The following is an 11,263-nucleotide window of genomic DNA, read 5'->3' on the forward strand; positions in this document are numbered from 1 at the left end:
ATTTGCACGGAAAAATAGATATTCGATTACAATTAAATTTATAAAAAAATACAAAAAAAATGCGAAAAATAGAAAAAAAACTTATGTAACCCTAAACATAAAAATAAATACTAAAGAAGGGAAAAGAAAATAATGACTTGGTGAGATTAGGATTAGTATAAGTTATATAAATATTATATTTTTGAGTAAAGTATCATTTTTTTTCAAGGTTTAGGATAAGTTTTAAAGTTGTCCTTAATGATTAAATCGTCCTATTTAAGTTCGTAACGTTTTAAAAAATTTTCAATGTTGTCTTGGCATTAGGGATTTGTTAACAGAATTAACGACAGGACAAAATTGAGACAATTTTAAAACGATTTTAAAAAATTGAAATTATTGAAAAAAAAGTTAAAATTTATTAAAAAATAAAAAAATTAATTAAATTAAACATTAAAGAAGTTTGGTATATTAGAGACAAAAAGATATAATTTATACTTTATTGTATAAGTACACGCTCTTTTTTTTCTTTCTCAAAAGTTTATATACTAGTCATTTTACAAATATAAGTAAAAATCTTGAATTCGTAATGCAATTCATTCCGTTAAAATTCATGATCATTTTATTTGATTTGATAATTTTTCTAAGAGTAATGTATCATTTTGTCTCCAACATTTTCGTCATATTTAAATCGTTAACGTTTCAAAATCGTCTCAATTTTATCTCACCGTTAATTATGTTATCAGATCACTAAAGACATGACAACATTGAGACGATTTTAAAACATTATGGATTTAAATATGACGACTTAAACGTTAGAAATATCTTTAAGACTTACTCCAAATATTAAACTTTAAGACTTACTCCAAATATTGAGAACAGAAATGAGATTTTATTCTATATTTTTTAATATAATATATTAAATAATCAAATCAATTTAATAATGTCAAATTCGATATCTGAACTAATTAAGAACAATTAACAACAGATATAATTAGATTTTACTCAATTAGACCCAATGGAGTATAATATCCAATATAATTTCATTGGTTGGATTTAATCAGATTAGTTGTACCCTCTTTACCCCCTAGTATTACTTGACAATCATTCATTCATTTTTTTTAATCTACTTAATATACTAAAACTGGATTTTTCCCTAATCAATGAAAGTGAGGTGTCACTTTCTCGTGAACCTATTTTCCCTCCAAAATGAATGCATTTAATGAATAATACATAATTATACTAATTTAGAAAAATATCTTTATTTTAATTATATAAAATCAATATTTAATGTATCATTAAACTACTTATCAATTATTAATCAAAAATATTTTAAATTATTTTAATGAATAATGCATAATTATACTAATTTAGAAAAATATCTTTATTATAATTATATAAAATCAATATTTAATGCATCATTAAACTAATTATCAATCAAAAATATTTTTAAATATTTTAATTATATTCATATCCTTCTAATTCTTATTCATTATCCAATGATTTTATTAGTGGCAAGTTGTTAACCCATTTATATTGACAATAATAATAATTTTATTAGGATAAATATCAAATTCTATTCCTAATATAAAAATATAAAATTTAATTCCTTCCATTTTTATTTTACCACTATAAAAGATCATGTATGCTAGAAGAAAAGATCATTCGTTTACCAATTACTCTTTCATTTGATAGCTTTTACGACAATTCTTTTTCTTCCTATGAGGCGTCGTTGCAAGAAGACAACTATCGTGGACACAAACTACCACACTCCAACTTTCGTGCTCATCATTCGGAGCTATATAAGATATGTTATCTATAAAGTATTTATAGACTATGGTTTTATCATGTATGCATAAATAAAAAATGTTTCGTATTTAAATTTAAGTCATTTATCTGTTTGTGGTATATTGTAATGTGAAATTACTTTCAATATGTATTGTGTAATGATATTATGTTCTAATTTAAGCTTTTACTTTAGAACTGTATTATGATTTTATCTCATCTTTTTTTCTTAGATGTCAAGTTGACGTATTTTTATTTATTATTATTATTATTGAAACGGATTGATATGAAATGTACCAAAAAAAACTCTTACATTCAATTTATTTTATTGTAGTCTTCTATCTATTCTATTTATTTTTATTTTCTTCTTATTCATTTTATTTTCTTTTTAAATGTTATATAATTTATTATAATTTATATATCAATCTATTTCTATTTTTTAATATACTAAAATTAGGTTTTTCCCCAACTAATGAAAGTGGGGTGTCACTTTCTCGTGAACCTATTTTCCTTCCAAAATGATTGCACTATTTCACTCTTTTAAATTTATTTTTAAAAATTATCTTTAATTGATATTATTATATTATAATTAGTATGTAATGAATGATACATAATTATATTCATTTAAGATAATCTCTTTATTATAATTATACTAATCTCTTTTAAATTTATTTCAAAAAATTATCTTAATTATAATTATATAACAATATTATACTTAGCATTTAATGAATAATTCATAATTATACTAATTTAGAACAATATCTCTATTATAATTATATAAAATTAATAATTAATACATTATTAATCTAATTATCAATCAAAAATATTTTTAACTATTTTAATTATGTTGATATAATTTTATTTTTTATTCATTATCCTAAAATTTTATTAGTGACAAATTATTATCTTAATGGTGAGCTATAATATAATAATAATAATAATAATAATAATAATAATAATAATAATAATAATAATAATAATAATAATAATAATAATAATAATAATAATAATAATAACAAAAAGATAAAAAATTATATTTTAGAGAAATATAAATTGATTATTAATAATTGTTTATTAATAATGATAATTCTATGATTAATTTTTAGTAATCATTAAATATATTTAATATAAATAACCAAGTTTAATTAGTTAACAAATGAAAGAAAATATTATTGCACGATTGTAGAAGCAACAAAATATATATTGTAGAAGCCAATTTAATATAATAACAATAATTATCGTTATTATTCAATAATAATAATAATTATAATCTTTCTTTTTATTAAAACACTCATCTAATTGAATTAATATAAATATATAATGAAAATAAAGGATGGATTTTTTGACTTGAAAGATAATACAATCGAATATTCTTGAAGATTTTAGAGTTGTAAATATATATTCTTTCTGTATAAATATACGCATGCATGTTACCTCATTTTTTTTATAAATGAAAAATAACATTTACCCGTTCAATTTGTTAGTTGCTCAACCGATTCATCTTATTTATTGTGATTGAGATTGATATATAATTATAAAGATTTTTTTCCTCCATTAATTTTAGTAAAAAAATCCATGACGTAAAATAAAATGAAATAAAGTCAGTATCTACTTTTTTCTCAATATTTTTTATATTTACGGTAAATATTAAATGTAAAAAAGAAAAAATAATATTAATTATTATCACTTTTATTTATTTACATTCATAATTAAATTTAATATAATTATAGTAAGTCTCTATAATTATAATAATTTATATCTATTATATATATAGCAATTATATTATATATAATTATATATCTCCTCTTTTATATATACTTAGCAAGTATTTATATTTATATAATCTACTTAATATATTAAAATTGGATTTTTTTTCTCAACTAATGAGAGTGAGGTGTGAATTCCTTATGAATTCATTTTCCCTCCAAAATAAATGCATTTAATGAATAATGCATAATTATACTAATTTAGAAAAATATCTTTATTATAATTATATAAAATTTATATTTAATATATTATTAAACTACTTATCAATTATCAATCAAAAATATAATAATAATAATAATAATAATAATAATAATATACTAAAATTGTATTTTCCCTAACTAATTGAAGTGAGATGTCAATTTTTCATAAATTCATTTTTCTTCTAAAATGAAAGCACTATTATCTATTCTAAATTTATTTTAGAAAAATATCTTTATTATATTTATATTACAATTAACATTTAATGAATAATGTATGATTATAGTAATTTAAGAAAATATATTTATTATAATTATATAAAATTAATATTTAATGCATTATCAACTAATGAAAGCGATGTGTCAATTTTTCATGAATTTATTTTTTTTTCAAAATGAAAGTACTATTCTCTCTTTTAAATTTATTTTAGAAAAATTAAGATTTCATGCTGAATATAGGTGGCAAGTTAAAAAAAAATAAGCAAGTTCATGGAATCAAATTATATTTCTATAACATATATAAGAATATATATTTTATTATATAAAAATTAAATTTTTGCACTTTATGATGGGCGTGACATACTTTTTAGCGTGTTTCTTAATTTATTTTTTATAACTCATTGAATACAATTTATTACAGTAAATTAATTATATCAACTAATTGATTTGATTAGGTATATTTATTATAATTTATATCAATCAAATAATTATAATTTATTATATCAATTATTTTAATTCATTAATTTATAAGTTACATAATAACATAGATGATTTGTTACTTATACTGATTAAATACAATAAATACATATTAATTTAGTTAAAAAAATTATTATCTCCTATGTTTTCCTATTTATTTTTTTAATTCATTAAATCCAATCAATTATAATAAATTAATTATATCAACTAATTGATTCAATCAATTATTTTCTAATTTATTTTTTGAATTCAATAAATCAAATAAAATTAATTATACTAATTATTTGTATTGACTAATTGATTTGATTAATTCTTAAATATTTTTATTTGATTTATTTTATTTATTTAAATATAACTAATTAGTTATTTAATTTTATTAGGATAAATATCAAATTCTATTTCTAATATAAAAATACAAAATTTTATTGATTCCATTTTTATTTTACCATATATGCTAGAAGAAAATATCATTCATTTACCAATTACTTTTTCATTGGGTAACTTTTACAACAATTCTTTTTCTTTCTATGAGTCATCGTCACAAGAAGGCAACTATCATGGTCACAAATTAGCACATACTCTTCAACTCCCGTGCTCATCATTCAGAGCAATATATGATATCCATTAAGCATTTATAGACCATGGTGTTATCATGTTTGCATAAATAAATAAAAATCGTAATTAAACTTAAGTCATTTACCTATTTGTGTGGTATATTGTAGTGTGAAATTACTTTTAATTTGTGTTGTACAATGATATTATGGTTTAATTTAAGCTTTTATTTTAGAATTGTGTTATGATTTTATCTCATCATTTTCTCTTAGATAATAAGTTGATGTATTTTTATTTATTATTATTGAAGCAGATGTGATATAAAATTTGTAAAAAGAAAAAAAACTTACATTCAATTTATTTTATTGTATTCTTCTATTCTTCTATTTTTTTATTTTTTTATTCATTTTATTTTCTTTTTAAATATCATATAATTTATTATAATTTATATCAATTAATTAATTATAATTCATTATATCAATTAGTTTAATTCATTAATTTATAATATACATGATAAAATAGATTATTTGTTACTTATACGTTTATTTTTCTAAAATCTAAATCTGAATAATTATATTTTCGATTTTTATTATGAACAAAATATTATTAATAATGAATAATAATTAACCACTCATACTTTTAATTAAAGTGTTTGGATGATTTTTATATTTATTAATATTAATTATTGATTATTTTTTCATAAATAAATTATATTATAATTTTATGTTAATTCATAATTGATTAATGATTAATGTTCATGAAGCTATGTTACTCTAAATTTTTTATTTTATAAATATTTTATTTAAATATAATTTTTTTAACATAAAAAATGTATTATTTTTAATAATATCATAATTTTATATTTTTTAATTATTCTAAATGAATATTTTATCAAATACTAATTAAAGTCATTCTTCCATTTTCTTTTACTAATCTATTTTTTAACTATTATATAAAATTAAAATCGTATTAATAAATTTAATATTAAAGTTAATTTGGCTTTTTATTATTTAAAGTGTTTTTCAATCAATAATTTTATACTCTTTATTTTTTTTCCAGTTTTATTATGAATTTTAATTTAGTACTCAAAGGTAGTGAAATTCCGTTGATACTGAAATAAAGTTACAGAAAGGTCCATAGAGTAGAATAAGTAAAATAATGTGATACTCACATTGCAACATCCAAATGAAACAACTTAGGATCTAAAATGTTTATCTTTCTCTTTCTCGCCGTCTATTATATTATCTATTCTATCTATTCTATTATATAAACATTGAATTTTCACCTTTAATAATAGAATCAACGTAGTATACTTCTGCTTTATTTTGTTTAACTCATTAAAGTCAATTCATTATGATGAATTAATTATATCAACTAATTTATTTGAATAGATATTTAAGTATCACATAATTTAAAATTATGTATATTAATTATTTGATTTAATTTTTATGATATATAAATTTAAGTAATAAATTAAAATAAGATAATTTATTACTTATTTAAATTGAATACAACAAATATAAATTAATTTAGTTAAAAATTTACAATTTTCTAATCTTCTATACGTAAAAATGACAAAACAAAATTATAAAAATAATCTTTTTATCACTTTTGCTATTTTAATTTGATTTTCTTTGCTTTTTTTATGTATAATTTTATTTTATATTAACTTTGTTTATTTAATAATAAAATATACTCATATTAATTCTATCATATAATAATATATTTTTTCCAATATTAACCAAAGAATTAATAGTTATTAACTACATCTAATAAAATGAATGAGAAGTGAGAACTACGAAAAGTTAACCCATGTTCAAAATGCTGAAACAAAGAAAAGAAAACAGTGGATATATGATTAGAGAAAAAAGTATAATAATAACAAAATATACTAAAACTGAATTTTTTTCTCCGACTAATAAAAGTGAGGTGTTAATTTCTCATGAGTTCATTTTTTTCCAAAATGAAATCACTATTTTCTTCTCTAAATTTATTTTAGAAAAATATATTTATTATAATTATATTACAATTAACATTTAACGAATAATACATAATTATACTAATTTAGAGAAATATTTTTATTATAATTATATAAAATCAATATTTAATACATTATCAACTAATAAAAGTGAGGTAACAATTCCTTATGAATTCATTTTCCCTCCAAAATGAAAGTACTATTCTCTCTTTTAAATTTATTTTAGAAAATATCTTTATTATAATTATATTACAATATTACAATTAGCATTTAATGAATAATGCATAATTATAATAATTTAGAAAAATAAAATAAAGTCCAGTAATTTATCTTCTGACTACACACGTGTATAGAATAACTTTTAAGAAAGAGTCATGTATAATAAATACGGTCGATTATTGTAAAACTGTATACTAATATTGATATAATATTATTTCAGGTATATATTTTACAGGTATCAAAGAAAAGTGTTGAGTTATTTTTTAGTAGATTTAAATTATTTATTGTTTATTAGAGAATTTTGTGCATTAAAATTCTCTAATAATTTATTATTTATTTTGAGCTAATTTTGATATGTTCTTATTTGACAGTAAAACAACATATAAAAATTTATTGGTGGGTCTAAGTATTATTAAGTTATTTATGGTCACATTGAGTATATATGTTTGATTTATTGAAGAAAGTAAATTACTAAAATCAATTAATAACTATTTTCGAGTTAATATATTTAACACTAGCTTAAGAAAAAATAAATAATACATAACATGTTTTATTTTTATTAATTAAATTATTATAATTTAAATTAATCTTAACAAAATAATTTAAAATTATAATTTTAATCCTATCACGCACGGGTTAATACACTTGTTGTTTTATGGTAATAAAGTAATGCGAAAAAAATGTCAACGAGCTATAATTTAAATAGTATAATTTTTTCTTTTTCAAATAGAAATTTTGAATTCAAATCTCACTCCTAATTTTAAAAAATTAATATAAAGAAATATATCTTCTTCTAAAATGAATTAAAAAATTACACAAACAAATATTGAAAAGTGCTACACCATCCAATAACATATTGAAATATTATTCAACAAAAAAAGATCTTAAAATATTGCGTCCTAACTCCTAAGTTTTTCATATGGTGACCAGGTTTTGGTTCTTTAGTTTTAATTTTTATTATTTTCTTCAACATGTATATGAAATAATTAGGTATTTGTCATGTAAAGAAGTTTATGAAAATTTTATACGTAATTAGAATGTTTAACATGGCACAGTTTATATTAAGTATTAATACTGTTTTTTATGGTACTGTCTTTTTTAATATTTCAATGAAGTAAACGTAATATATATAAAATCAAAATTTTTAATTTAGAAGGTAGAAGAATAATTAAAATAATGAATTAGAATATTTCTTCAAATGATATTTTATGATTATCAACATTTAAGTATGATAACAAGTTTGTCAACGAGTTATAGTTCAAATGACATGCTTTTTTTATTCTCACCTACAAATCGCATATTCGAGTCTCACTCGTAACTTAAAAAAATGACAATAGGGTTTAATTACCCGAATTTTATTTACTTGTTAACATATATAACTTGTAAAATGTATTTTTTGAATAATATGATTTTTTTAATGAAAAAGCTCAATACTAAAGTGGAGCAAAGAAAACCAAAACCAGCAAAAAAAAAAAGAAAAAATAATTTTGATATCATCTTCGACATAGCCATCAACAACATGGATTATTTATCACACCACTCTGCAGCACATGAGAAAGATTGAGCCACACAATCAACGACTTTTGTAGTCTTGCTCTAAAATATGACATCATTCCGTCATAACCAAATGTTCCATATAGTTGAGAAGAACCCGATTAGCCAAAACTTGCGTCTATCTTTTCTTATCGGCATTGATCTCCAACTCTCAAAGTGTTCTTTCAAAGTATCGGGGGCAATCCACACCTGACCAAATCCTGCAATCCATGCACATCATACCTGCCAAGAGTACTCACAAGTAGGGGTGGCAAACAGGCCTAAACCCGCCAAGCCAGCTCGCATAACCCACCAAAAAAGGCAGGTTGGGCTGGAAAATTGGGACCGCTAAATAGTAAAAGCCCGCCTAACCCGCACCGCTTAAACCGCGGACTTTGGCTTATATTTATTTTTACAATTTTTTTTACCAAAATCCAACTTCCTCCAACCCAACTTACAAGAGAATGAAGATGAAAATTGAGTATTTTGGATTATATTTATTTTGTTTTAGAGACCATATTTATAATTATGTTTATTTTGCTTTGGGAACAATACTTATAATTATGTTTTAGATGAAAACTTGGTTTATAATTATATTTATTAGATATTTATAATTATAAAGACTTTAATGTTTGTGAATATAAAAATTATAATTTGTTTATATACTTTTAGAAATTATAATAGTTAAAAGTAAAAAATGAGAGTTTTTTTATGCCTTTATATATATTATTTAATAGTTTAAAGTAAAAAAAAAAGAAAAAAAAGAGATTATTTGGCGTGCTTAGACCGCCGGCTCGCCAGCCCGCCGTTAGGCGGGGCAGGCTAGGATTCTAGGACCGCCTCACTAGGCAGGGCGAGGCGGGCTTCTAGCGGGGCGGGCTTCCCCGCTTGCCACCCCTACTCACAAGTAACAAATAAGTGTTTTATATTTTCAACATCTTTCTTGCACAACACGCACAAATTATCATTTTGTGGTCATATTCCCAACCTATTTAGCCGATCCTTTGTGTTGAGCCGGCCTACCAGACAAACCAAGTGAACAACTCGACTCGAGGTGGAACTAAAACTCTCCAAATTTTCTTTGTGAATATGAATCTCAGAAGCTCCTCATCCAAAGTATCTTCCTGCAAAACCTGCACAAATGAGTTAATCGAATAAATGCCTTCCTTGTCAAATTTTCACACTACTCTATCTTGCACTTCTGCTATCAATTTAACAGAATGCAGGACATGAAGCATCTGGTCCAAAGTATCTATCTCCCATTAACATAGTTTCCTCCTCCATTGGAAGTGCCAGACCTACTCAATTTCATCCCAAAATCCACAATCCCCAATTATTGATCCTTTTTGGTTTAAAATCAAGAAGAGTCTCGAAAAGGAGTCTTTCAGCTTTCCCACTTGGAGCCAGGTATCCTCTCAAAATCTGGTAAATCTACCACCCCCCACTTCTATAGCAAGGCTATCAATCATTTTCTGTCTTACATGTTGCTCCTTTATTTGCACTTGACAAATGTCTCTCCATGGGCCTCCTCTTTTTGGTAGTTTTTGAGTTGACAGCAAGTGATTTGGGTTTAAACTATTACAAGAGTATACAATCTTCTTCCATAGGGGATAGTCCTCCTTAGAGAAGCACCACCACCATTTAAACAGTAAAGCCGCATTACAAATTACAGCATCACCCACCCCCAAACCTCCTAACTTCTTAGGTGTCTGGATCATCTCCCACTTCACCAGAGCCATTCCAGGCCGTCCATCCTCCTTTCCCCAGAAGAATATCGTCTGAAGAGAAATGATTCTTCGAGCAACCGCATTCGGCACCTTATACAAACTCAAGTAGTAAACAGGCAAGCTATTGATTACCGACGTAATGAGAACCAGCTTCCCAGCCTTGCTTAGAACCTTTGCTTTTCACAAGCTGAGCTTTTATTCCATCTTATCGATAACCGGCTTCCAGGTTTTTACCAGCCGCAGATTTGCTCCTAAACTAATGCCAAAATACCTCACTGGTAAGGCTGTCTCCTGACAACCCAGTAGCTGACACATTCGTCTTACCCACTCATGGTTGCATTTTACTGGTATTAAGTTGGATTTCTCAAAGTTAATGCTCAATCCAGAAATCATTTCAAAGCACCTCAAAAGCCTCTAATAGTTTCTCACTGACTCCTCCTCTGACGGACATAATAATATAGTGTCATCAGCAAATTGTAAGTGTGATAACTTTATATTATCTCTACCAACTAAGAGTGGAGATATTCGGTCGTTCCTAACTGCCTCTCCAATCATTCTGTTAAGCACATCCACCACCAGAAAAAACAAAAAAGGTGATAATGGGTCGCCTTGACGGAGGCCCCTCTCCGTCTTAAAAGGTTTTGATGGTGACCCGTTTACCAAAATCGAGATAGATGCAGATCTAATACACTCCCGTATCCCTGCCCTTTAAGTTCTACCAAAGCCCATCTTCTCTAGCACAGTATCCACAAAGCACCATTTCACTCTATCATAGGCCTTTTGGAAGTCCAATTTGATAATCGCTGACGTCTTCTTTTTCAGTTTCAACCATT

Source organism: Arachis hypogaea, chromosome 1 (assembly GCF_003086295.3).
Source record: "Arachis hypogaea cultivar Tifrunner chromosome 1, arahy.Tifrunner.gnm2.J5K5, whole genome shotgun sequence".
NCBI classification, from domain to species: Eukaryota; Viridiplantae; Streptophyta; class Magnoliopsida; order Fabales; family Fabaceae; genus Arachis; species Arachis hypogaea.